Source organism: Petaurus breviceps, unplaced genomic scaffold (assembly GCF_028583685.1).
Source record: "Petaurus breviceps papuanus isolate PSGF00001 unplaced genomic scaffold, PetGlider_PUasm1.0 80, whole genome shotgun sequence".
Classification (NCBI taxonomy): Eukaryota; Metazoa; Chordata; class Mammalia; order Diprotodontia; family Petauridae; genus Petaurus; species Petaurus breviceps.
The window spans coordinates 21,450,828-21,463,558 of NW_027186540.1; positions in this window are offsets into that span (position 1 = coordinate 21,450,828).

The following is a 12,731-nucleotide window of genomic DNA, read 5'->3' on the forward strand; positions in this document are numbered from 1 at the left end:
CCTGAGTTTAAATTCAGCCTCAGACACTTAACACTTACTAGCTGTGGAGCTTTGGGCAAGTCACTTAACCCCAATAGCCCTGCCTTGCCCCCTCCAGAAAGCAAAAAATAAAAAATGCTGTAATAGCACACAGGCAATCCAAAGGAGTACTGCCCAATGAAAAAAATATTGCCCTAATATGTAAAACAGGAAAAGATTAAGAAAACTACAAATAGCTTAGCTATCTCTAATAATATAGATACAGAAATATGGAGTAAAATATTAGCAAAGAGGCTACAGCAACACATTAAAAAGATTCACTACAATAAAGTTGGATTCATAGAAGTAATGAAGTCTTTTAGCATTAGAAAAACTATAAACACAATGACCATATTAATAATAAAATAAATTTAAAATTATGTGATTATATCAATAGATACAAAAAAACTTTTGAAAATGCAGCACTCATTTATCTTTTTTTTTTAAAAAGTCACCCATGACTACAGCAATAACTAGATTTTGACCATATCATGCATTTTACCATAATAAACTTAAAATGATTATGAGACTTAAATGTGAAAGGTCATATCATTAAAAAAAATTGGAGGAGAAAGAAAGGAGATACCTTTTACAATTATGACTAGAGGGAGAAGTCTTACATAAACAAAGGATATAAATAATCCCAGAAGATAATACAATTTTGATTATACAAAATGGAAAAGCTTCTGAACAAGCCAATTAAATGCCATTAGACTCAGAAAGGAAATTAATAGTTGGGAAAAATCTTCACATCAAATTCTCTCACAAAGGTCTAATAGCCAAAAGATGTAAAAAATTCATATAAATATATAAGAATAAGAGACATTCTCTAATAGGTAAATGGTCAAATTGTGCAAGCAGTTTTCAAATAAAGAAATGCAAGGTACCAACAACCATATCAAAAAATAGTCTAAATCACTAAAAATAAGAGAAATGAAAATTTTAAAAACTCTGAGTTTCTACCTCACACTCATCAGTTTGGCAAAAAAAAAGGGGGGGGGGAATAGCAATGGTTGGAATGTTGTAGGCGGACAAGTACACTTTTGTGTTATTGATGGAGTTGTGAATTAGTTCAACCACTACAGAAGACAATTTGGAACTATATCCTTTGAATTACTAAATTGTACAATACTCTTTTACCTAGAGATACTACATGTATGCCAATGAAATCAAGGACAAAGGGAAAGGACCCATATTTTAAAAAATGGTTATAGCAATACTCTTTAGCAAAGAACCTAAAAAGCAATTGGTGTCCATGGCTTGGGAAATGGCCAGATTGTGGTTTATGAAGGTAGTGGAACTTTATTGCTCCATAAGAAATGAAGGTTTTGATGAATTTAGAGTAATATTGAAAGAACTGTATGAACTGATAGAGAGTGAAATAAATAGAACTAGAATAATTTACATGATAAGCAAAATAATAATGTGAGGGAAAACAACTTTAAAAGACTTGACAACTTTGAATAAACTTGACCAATAATGATTTGAAAAGACTGAAAGTGAAACACAATTCCCATTTCTTAACAGAAGTGATAAGATACAGAATCAGACTTGAATTCTTAGACATGGATATTGTATTGACTTGTTTGGCTTGGCTATACATATTTGTTACAAGGGAAGGCTTTAACTGGGGGAGGAGGAAGTAGATAAAAGAAAAAAGAGCATCAACAAAATGTTTTTCTTTATTCACAGAAAAAAAGGTGCAGAAGGAACACAAATATAGCAATTTTGTTAAACCTTGTTAAATTTAACATATATTTTTAAAAACTTTAATATTTTAGAATTTTTTACATAATCTTCACTGTTTTGTGCCTTGAAATGCTTATTAAGCATTAATTTCACAATAAAAAAGAAATGGTCTTTTAAAATTAAAATATTTTATTTTTTCCAATTATATGTAAAAACAATTTTAGAAATTCATTTAAAATCTTTTTAGTTCCAAATTCTCTCCTTCCCTCATGTTGAGGTGAGCAATTTTATACAGGTTATACATGTGCAGTCATTCAAAACAAATTTCCATATTAGTCATGTTGTGAAAGAAAACGCAGATCACGCCCCTCCAAAAAAAACCAAGAAAAATAAAAATGTTTGTTTTTTTAAGTATGCTTCAGTGTGCATCCAGACTCTATCAGTTCTCTCTCTGGAGATGGATAGCATTTTTCATCATAAGTCCTTTGGAATTATCTTGGATCATTGTATTGCTGAGAAGAGCTAAATCTTTCAGTTCATCATCCTTACTGTATTGCTCTTACTATGTACAATGTTCTCTTGGTTCTGTTCATTTCAATTTTTATCAGTTCAATAAAAGTCTTGCCAGGTTTTTCTGGAACCATCCTGCTCATCATTTCTTATGGCACAGCAGTATTCCATCACAATGATATACCACAACTTGTTCAGTCATTCCCCAATTGATGGGCATCCCCTCAGTTTCTAATTCTTTGCCACCAGAAGAGGTACTGCTGAGTCAAAGGGAATGAACAATAAAAAAAAGAAGAAAGAAAAGAAAAGAAATTTTTCAATGCAAAGGAAAAGATGAAGATAGGCAAGAATCAATGATTTTTTAACCCAAAGCTCAGAGAGATTAAGTGAATTGGTCATGTCTACAAAATTCAGTGTCAAAGGTAGGATTTGAACCCAGATCCCTCCTGATCCTAAGACCAACACATAAACAATACTTTGAATTAAAATGTTTTCTTAAATCATTGCTCCAGTAAAACTCAAATAGCCATCCTGTTGCATAATCAGAATGAGTGGAATTGATTTTTATAGAGCTTGTCATAATAAAATCTAGTACATTATTATGCCTGTGAGGATTTATATTCCTAGTACTTCCTTCGGTTCCACAATGAAATTGTATCCTCCAGATGACTCTCTCCTTGTTCCTTCTATTCTCTTTCATCAACTCTCTAATCTCACTGTCTATAGCAAGGCATAAAAACAAATAGAAAAATGTTAAAATTACAAAAACACAATGAATTGGAAAATAAAACCATATCATGGTACAGTGGAAAGAATGCTCTATTATAGTCAGAAGTCTTGGGTTCAAATCACACTTCTGCCACTTACTACCTATATGAGTAAGTCTTTTCACTGATCTGGGCCTCAGTTTCCTCATCTCTGTAGTGAGAGGACTGGACTAGATAAACTGTAAGATCCCTTCTAGAAGGTATACTTCTAGAATTTTGTGTACTTTGAGCATCTTGGATTTTATGTTCCAAGAAACAGGCACACCAAGTTGTATTTAAGTATATACACTTATATAGAGGTAGATATTTAGCAGGTGCTACTCTGACAACTGGTTTATCTAATTCCTTTATTCCACCCTGATAATGATCCCTAATTTCTATAAAAGAAAACAGAAGATAGAAGTAGACATTTAATTACAATGCACCATTTATAAACTAGCTGTAGCAAAAAAAAAATATTATAAAAAGATGTAATTTTTTTTTTGCTTTTTGAAGGGGGGAAGGCAGGGCAATTGGGGTTAAGTGACTTGCCCAAGGTCACATGACTAGTACGTGTTAAATGTCTGAGGCTGCGTTTGAACTCAGGTCCTCCTGACTTCAGGATGGGTACTCTATTCACTGCACCACCTAGCCTCCCCAAGATGTAAATTTTTAAAAAACAAAATAATCTTACCCTAGCATTGGTTGAAACCAGAACCCTCATCAAGAGAAAGAACTGTCCTTGGAGAAGTTTCATTTCTAGAATGGAATACCGTATAGTTAAACACATTTTCAAAATCCAGATTTTCACTAGATAACAGTCCTATTAGAACATCTACCTATGGGTAGAGCTGGAATCCATTAGGCCTTAGAATAAATTTCTTGGCCTTGGGTAATAGCTTCTTAGATCATGACATGATATGACACTGGGCATTTCCCTTCACCAGCTATACTACCTCAGTTTACAAATGGCAAAAGAAATAATATTCTCAAATATCGCAGACTCTCCACAAAAGTTGGGCTCTCCTGGATGCCATTCACCCCTGCAGAAATTCTGCTCCTATTCTGGTCCTCTTCACCATGTGACTAGAGAACAGTAAAGGTCCCTTGCCACTGAGAAGACAAGACCCTCAGCTTCCACCAGGAAGTGGTGGCTCTCCTGGTTCTGCTCCCTTCCCTGTTTATCAGTTCATAAGTCTTTCCACCTTTCTGTGAATCTGTCATATTCATGTAACAAAATTTCAATGTATTCATATATCATGATTTGTTTGGCCATTTCCCAATTTGTGGGCAGTTTTAAAAATTACAATCATAGCTGATATTTATATAGCAATTTAGAGTTTTCAAAATGCTTTAATATGTTATCTCATTTGACCTTCACTATATCCTTAAAGTGAGTGCTGACTAAACTGAGTTGGGCACAAGAAATAAATTAAGATAGGCAGCATCACACTAATTTAGGAATTTTCTATACAGTCCAAAGAATAGTTCACTCATGTCATTATCTATTGAATGTTGAGACCTAACCCTTAAAGCATTTATAATTTTGAGTTACTATGGTTGTTATTTTTACACATGCACATTTTTTTTAAAGCAATTGGGGTTCAGTAACTTGCTCAAGGTTACACAACCAGTTATTTCTGGGTGTGGTGCTAAGTATCAGAGCCCAGATTTGATCCCAGGTCATCCCGATTCTGGGGTGGGTGCTCATACTCGCTGAGCCACCTGGCCACCCCTAAGCAATTGGAGTTAAGTAACTTGCTCAAGGTTACACAGCCAGGTGTTTCTGGGGTAGGTGCTAAGTCTGAGCCGGGATTTGATCCCAGGTCATCTCGACTCTGGGGCTGGTGCTCTTATTTGCTGTGCTACCTGGCTGCCCCCACATGCACATTTTTACACATACACATTTTTACACATACACATTTTGTCCCAGGTACCACAAATAAAAAACTATCCAATATCTTATGCCTATTAGAAAATCCTAAACCTAAGTTGTAAATAACACTGTTGAAATTTGTACAGTGTCAGTCGAGAGACCTGTTGGGAGAGGTGGCATGTATTCTGATTCCATCCCTTGCTAGTCAGCACGTAGCCACATGCCCTTTTGTCCCATCCACTTTATCTCTAATATTCATTTCTCTTTGATGCTGCAATGGGGAAGAAACTGATGCTTGCATCAAAATGGGCACCAGCTGAACCGAAGAGTGTGGAATGATGAGACATGAGCCAGGCAGGTTCTGTTATGACATTGATCAGAGAGCAGGGTTATAATGAATGTAAAGCAATTATCTCTTAGGTTCACATGAGAGAATGTTCAATGTCCTTGTTTATTTATGTATATCTGTATGTTTTAATGTCCTTGTTCCCTTGCATGTATCTATTATAACATAATATAAAATAACATCTATTATAACATAACATCTCTCACTGTTCTGTTATCATGTCCTAAACTCCTGCAAGTCAGGAAGAGATGGTGAGCCAATGTTAAGACATAATATAGCCTTCACGGGGAGCTGGCTTGAGAGAAATCCTGGACCAGACTCTTCCCATGTATGGACCAGGTCAGAAACTGGCCCTTGACAAGAAACGCAGATGAAATTCCCTTTTGGTACCTGTCAAGATTGTTTTGCTCTTTTATGAAAAGTTGTCTGTAAAAGCAGTGGGCTGTTTGAAAATTTTGCAATAAATTCCTTTTAATTTTTTTCTCTGAGTTTGCTTCATTATTGAGGACAAAGACTGAACAAAGATTTTCTTTTAATGGCACCCTCTTCATAACATGTCTTATGGTAAATCACTGGAGAATTAAGGGTGAACATTCTGAATTAAGTTTATATCAGAGCTTTTATCATCACCTTGAAATAGTCAAACTAATAATCACATTCAAGACCTATATTCAGCATAGACTAAGAATATTTTGAGTCTAGAAACTGAGAATAATTCCCTTTTGGTGTCCTGATATGTACAAACCAAAGATACCTGTTACCTTTGATATTTTATTGTGTCTATAATTGTTAGCTGTTGCTTCCTGTCAAAAATTAAGATGATAGGGAAGAGATACATATTTACTTGATTTTCAAAATTCAGTTTGATCACAGTTAAGGGAAAATTAAGATTCTTGCCCCTGTGAAGTTTAGATTTAAAGGCCCACACTTGAAGACCTTGGAGGGACACATGTGGCCTTGAGGCCACAGGTTCCCCACCCCTGCGGGGCTTTCCAAAAGCATACAAACCAATGTAAAGGAGACAAAACCTTAGATATGATTTGCAAATGAGTATATCTTCTTAATTTGAAATGCCCAGGCCATAGTCAACTACAGCTATGAGTTGTTATAGAGTAAAATTTTTCCTTCAATGTAAAAATCCTCCTGTGTTCTTCTATAAGAAAGAAATTCAACAATAAAGCAAGACACACAAGGTATTTACTGTGGCTAATGTTATTATAATCTTAATAACAACGAAGAGGTGCATGTGAGTCATGGATCATGTTTTGTTTGCAACTGATTTGGTTTTTGAAGGAACCAGTGAGTGGAGCAGAAATTATGAGAACCTTGGGAGGAAACAACTATGGCATCTTAAAAAAAGCAAGGTGTATAGAGCACCGGTCTCGGAGTCAGGAGGACCTGAGTTCAAGTATGACCTCAAACACTCAACTGTTACTAGCCGTGTGACCTTGGGCCAGTCACTTAACCCCAATTACCCTGCCCTCCCTCCTGCAAAAAGCAAAAAAGAAAAGCAAGGTGTAATGAGGTGAGCATGTGCAGAGAGGAGTAGGATGAAATCTCCCCTTCTAGCAGCTAGGAACAAAAGCAAAAGGAAAGCTTCTTCTGGGTAAGAGGGACAGAGAAGGGGGGGGGGTGGTGGTGGCAGGGGAACACATGGACATGGAGCGACACTTTGTAGATCTGGATATGGAAGTGGATGCCAGATAGAGAGTCCAAGCTGCACAGTAGAAAGAGGCATGTGCTGAAGGCTGCTGCCATTTTTGCAGTCCCCAAAGGAAGTAGCCAGGGAAATACAGAGATGCTAAATTAAGGATAGAAGAGAGAGATAAGGGGAGGAGATAATGATTGACACAACAGGGAACTAGTAAACTGACTATGGGAGAAGAGACAAGAACCTTGGACCATTGGAGTACCTGGTCATGAGATGGGAGAGCAAACCTAGATCTTACCACCATTGGCATTGTGAGTCATGTACACTCTGGAGGTCCCAGGGTCAGGAGGAGGTTGCTTTCCTATCAACCTTGAGCCACACAGGGTAATACAAGGGAAGGTGGTGCTAAGATAAAAGGCTGGAGTTGGATTCATGATGACCTGGGTTTAGAGACTACCTCTAAGATTAGCTGACTCTGAGACTTGGTCAAGACATCTGTTCTCATAAAATGGGAATAGTGATATCTGTACGATCTAACTCACAGGGTTGTTGTATCTTAAGATAATATATGAAAGGGCTTTGCCAACTTTAAAGTCTTATATAATGTCAGCTGTTATTATTTTTAAGTCAGGTCTCTGTGGGAAATGGGGGGTGGGTGGAGAGTTTTCTTGATAGACTAGGGATGCAAATTGTGGTTAGCTTCATATGTGGAAGAGGTATAAGGAGTTCTATAAAGTAACTTGAAATTCAGATTAAAATGGCTGACAGCCAAATAGGTTACATTTTATGCCTCTTCTGTAACTCTCTGGAAGCCCCAGTGGGGTTTGGGTGTCTGACCTTTGCTGTTTGCTCAGGTCCCTCCCAATTGTGTTCCCCTGACATTAGGGGTACTCTGTACCCCATTTCCACTTAACTGCTTAAGTCAGATTACTTTTACAAAGGAACATTTACTTCAAAGGTATAATAAGAACAAACATATAAACACTATCTCCCCACCCCATTACCTGGAGGGCAAAATTCCTCCCTCCACACCACCCCAGTCTCTGGGGCAGGGAGGACAAGTATGTTCACCGTTTAGCTCAGCTCCTATATAATGCAGTTCCACCAAATTCTAAGTCCAGGACTTAAGTCCTAGAACCCTGGCTTCTCAGGACTTCCTGCTTGACTGGCAACATTTGGCCTAAGATCCTGGCTTCAGGGTTGCCATGGCTCCAGCTCTCAAGTTTGGGAAATTCACTGCTTGCTCCTAGAACAGAAAAGGACAAACCAAGCCAAACCCCAAGCCTGATTCACATGGGGTCACAGGGCCTAAAGGAAAGGAGAGGAGATAGACTTATACTTCTCACCCCTAGTTCAGTGCATAGTGCCCATACTGGAGGTGAACAGGATCTTCATTCCATGGATGCCACTGGAAAGAGAGCCCAAGATGGTCTCACTCTGGTATTTTTTTTTAAGCAATCAGGGTTAAGTAACTTGCTCAAGGTTACATGGCCAGGTGTTTCTGGGTGGGTGCTAAGTGTCTGAGCCCGGGATTCGATTTCCAGGTGGTTCTGACACTGGAGCTGGGGCTCTTACTCACTGTGCTACCTGGCCGCCCCTCACTCTGGTAGTTTTAATGATGCATCTCATTCTTGCTAGAAAGCAGTCAACAAATAGGATCTTTGTTACCCTTAGAGAAGAAAGAAGCCAAGCCTGTGGGACCTTCAGTACTTACAAAGTCTTTTGAAAAGGGGGTGCACCTGAGGGCAAAAATCAACTCTGGTTGGTTAATAATTAAAGAATGAAAGAATATTAGAATGAGAGGAGGGCTTATTCCTATGAGGGTCTTGGGGTAGTGACATTGAGCACCTGGTATTAGTCAAAGAGATTTATCAATGTCCTTATCACCTCTCTGACAAAGGGAGAGTTCACATTTTCCCAGAACTGCCTGGGAAACATAATGATTGGGAACCCATCAATTAACCTAACTTTATCGTTTGAATAGATTTGAGTTCTTCCTTTCAGTATCAGCCCTGCATTTTTAAAGTCTATGGGAATAACCTACAGGGGATGATTTCTGAATGAGGAAGTAGAAAAGGGAAAAAACCTTGGTCCTAATTCAGTCCTTTGTACTTGTTGAGAACAGTTTGCATCCAATTGCCCTCAATGAATTTATTATAAGGCCCAGATAAATTATATTCCAGAGTTCTAAATAATCAGCAGATGTGATTATTGACTCACTCTAAGAAATTTTCAAAAACATCATAGAGAATAGAAGAGATCCCTAGAATTGATAAAAAGGAAAATTCTGCCCTGGTTTTCAAAAAAAAAGAGAAGGGAGTCGTCACAAATAACATTCAAAAGCTTAATAAAAGTTTATTTTATAGAATTGCATTACATTCAAACCATAAGCCAGTGAACTTGACTTTGATTCTTAGAATCACAGAGAAGCAAGACAGCTATGAAAATTACGTGCTGTATTTATTATATACTTAAAAAGAAAAGCAAGCATTACATAATAGAGATTTGAAGTCCATATATAGCCTTCACCTTATACAATGTATATGGAAATGGTAATTTTATTTGGTGTTTTTAAGTTCAGAATTTATTTTTCTTAATAATATTTTCCCCAGTTACATGTAAAAATAATTTTAACATTTGTTTTTAAAACTTTGAGTTCGAAATTCTCTCCCTTCCTTCTTCCCCATCCCATCTCATTAAGAAGGCAAGCAATTCAATATAGGTTATATATACTATCATTCAAAATGATAAGGGATGGCTCCCTCTAGGTTCAGCAGGAATTCTGATGTTATCTAAGACCAGAAAACCTGCAATAGCGTCTAGAAAGAATTCAAGGTCTCAGGCTTAATTGGAGGGAGAGTTGTAGAAGTTTATTGTTACGCTTCTATAAGAAGCAGGCAAGAGTCCTTTAGGGGACCTGCAAGTAAGAGGGGTACATGCTTTTACTTTTAAAGGGTAGGGCTTCCATTGTCAGGGCTGACAGGATGGAGGGAAGGGACCTCAGTGCATAGATAAAGGTTAGAGCTGACTGAGAGGAACTTGTGACTTTAGTGCATAGTTTAGATGAGATTTGGGCCAGACTGGAGGAAACATGAAGAGATTAAGTCAAAGGAGTCACAAGTTGTTGCCTAGGCCTAGTGAAGGGGCAGAGTTTGAGGCTGGGAAAGGGATTTTACAGATTATAATTTTACAATACAAATTGCAGTTACAATTGTACAAACTGGTTTTACAAATTGATTTAGAACCCAGGTACTCCATCATTAAACATATCCATAATAGCGAGTTGTGAAAGAAAACATAGACAAAAACTCAAGATAAATAAAATTTTAAAAAAGTATGCTTCAATCTGTATTCAGACACCATAATTTCTATTTTTTCTTTTTTTGCCTTTTGGAGAGGGGAGAGCAGGGTAATTGGGGTTAAGTGACTTGCCTAAGGTCACATGTCTAGTAATTGTTAAGTGTCTGAGGTTGGATTTGAACTCAGGTCCTCCTGATTACAGGGCCGGTGCTCTATTCACTGTGCCACCTAACTGCCCCCAAACCACCACTTCTTTCTCTGGGGATGGATAGTATTTTTCATCATTATGTTCTTCAGAGTTGTCTTATATTGCTGTATTGCTGAGAATAGCTAAGTCATTCACACCTGATCATCTTATAACATTGCTGTTACTTTGTACATAGTACATCTCACTTTGCATTGACCCATGCAAATGTTTCCAGGATTTTCTGAGAACATTCTGCTTATCATTTTTTATAGTACAATTGTATTTCATCATAATCACATATCACAACTTGTTCAGCCATTCCCCAATTGATGGGCCTCCCCTCAATTTTTAATTCTTTACTCCCAGATATGTCTTTTTCCATTTCGTTTTGTTTTTTCTCTTTTGGGATACAGACTTAGTAATGGTATTACTAGGTCAAAGGGTATGCATGATTCTAAAGCGCTTCGGGTGTAGTTCCAAATTGCTCTATAGAATGAATAGTTGAATCAGTTCACAACTCCACCAACAGTGCATTAATGTTTCATTTTTCCCACATACCCTCTAACATTTGTCATTTGCCTTTTCTGTTCTACTAGCCAACCTAATAGGTAGGAGGTAGAACCTCAGAATTGGTTTAATTTGCATTTCTCCAATCAATAGTGAGTTAGAATATGTTTTTCATATACCTTTGATTACTTCATCTGAAAACTGATTATATATTTTGATTATTTATCAATTGGGGAATGGCTCTTATTTTTTTATAAATTTGACTCGTTCTCTATAAGTTTGAGAAATGAGGCCTTTATCAGAGAAACTTGCTTCAAAAATTTTTTTTCCACAGGTATTGTTGCTAACCGTAACCTCTATCATATTCCTCCTACCCCCATTTATTCTATTTTTCCTATCCTTTTACCCTGTCCCTCCTGAAAAGTGTTTTGCTTCTGACTATCCCTCCCCAAATATGTCCTTTTTTCTGTTTCTTCCTCCCCCCCCTGCCCCCGCACTTCTCTTATCCCCTCCCCCCCTTACTCTCCTGTAGGGTAAAATAGATTTCTATACCAAATTAAGTGTCTATATTATATTTCCTCTTTGAGCCAATTCTGCTGACAGTAAGGTTCACTCACTCTCCCTCATGTCCCCCATCTTCCTCTCTACTGTAAAGGCTTTTTCTTCTTTTATGTGAGAGAATTTACTCCATTCTACCTCTCCCTTTCTCTTTCTCTCAGTACATTCCTTTTTCAACCCTTAATTTTGTTTTTTAAATATTATCACTTCATATTCAACTCACATCTGTGTTTTCTGTCTATATGTACTCCTTTCTAACTATCTTAATAATAAGAAATGTCTTATGAGTTACAAATATAATCTTCCCATGTAGGAATGCAAACAGTTTAATAAGTCCCTTATGATTTCCCTTTGTTGTTTACCTTTTTATGCTTTTCTTGAGTCTTATATTTGAAAGTCAAATTTTCTATTTAGCTCTGGTCTTTTCATCAAGCATGTTTGAAAGTCCTCTATCTTTGGGGGCAGAGCCAAGATGGTAGCATAGAAGCAGGAAAACTCTGTGAGCTCCTCCCACAACCACCTCAAATATCTATAAAATATGACTCTGAACAAACTTTAGAACTACAGAACCCACAAAGTGACAGAGAGAAAGAAATCTCCCGCTGAAGGCAGCCCAGCATGAAGAGTCCATCACAGAGTGCTGGAAGCCCAGCCCAGCCCTGCATGAGCCTGCAGTTTTAGCCCCAGGGCGGCCCCAACCAGCAGTGGCTAGAGCAGACCTCGGGAGGGTGGATCACCAGCAGCTGTGGCTGTTTCCAGAAGTATCAACCCATAAATGCCAAAGGCAAAGTAAAAGATCAGTGTGGACTTTGGGAACAGGGGGACCAAGAGTGTGGTCCGGCCTCTGCCCCCAGGGTGAGAAGATGAGAAGCAGTAGAGGTGCTGCAGCCGTGCAGCCGCTGCCATGTTCCTGCTTCAGAGCTCCTGGCCTATAGATTGTAGGGGGACCAAGCAACCATTCTGAGGGGGTAATTGCTCTTGCTTTAATCTGCTTGAATCTGGATTGCTGTCTAGGGTGTAGGTCCTGGGGTGTGTAACCAAGTGCCAGAGTCTGTGGAAGCTTCAGAGAGGGCACCCAACTAATAGCTCTGGCAGCTGAGAAAACCCCAGTGATTTGGGACAAAGCTCTCCTCTCTGGAAGAAGAGTTTTACTGTGGCAAAAGGCTCAAAAGTCAAGTAATTGAGTGGCAACATGAGCAATTAAAGGAAAAAAAAACCAAGCAAAGCATTCTGACTCTGGATTCCTTTTTTGGGGACAAAAAGGATCAAAGCATGGAACAGGAGGAAGACAATGAAGTCAGAATTCCTGCACCAAAAGCTTCCAAGAAAAATATGAACTTGTT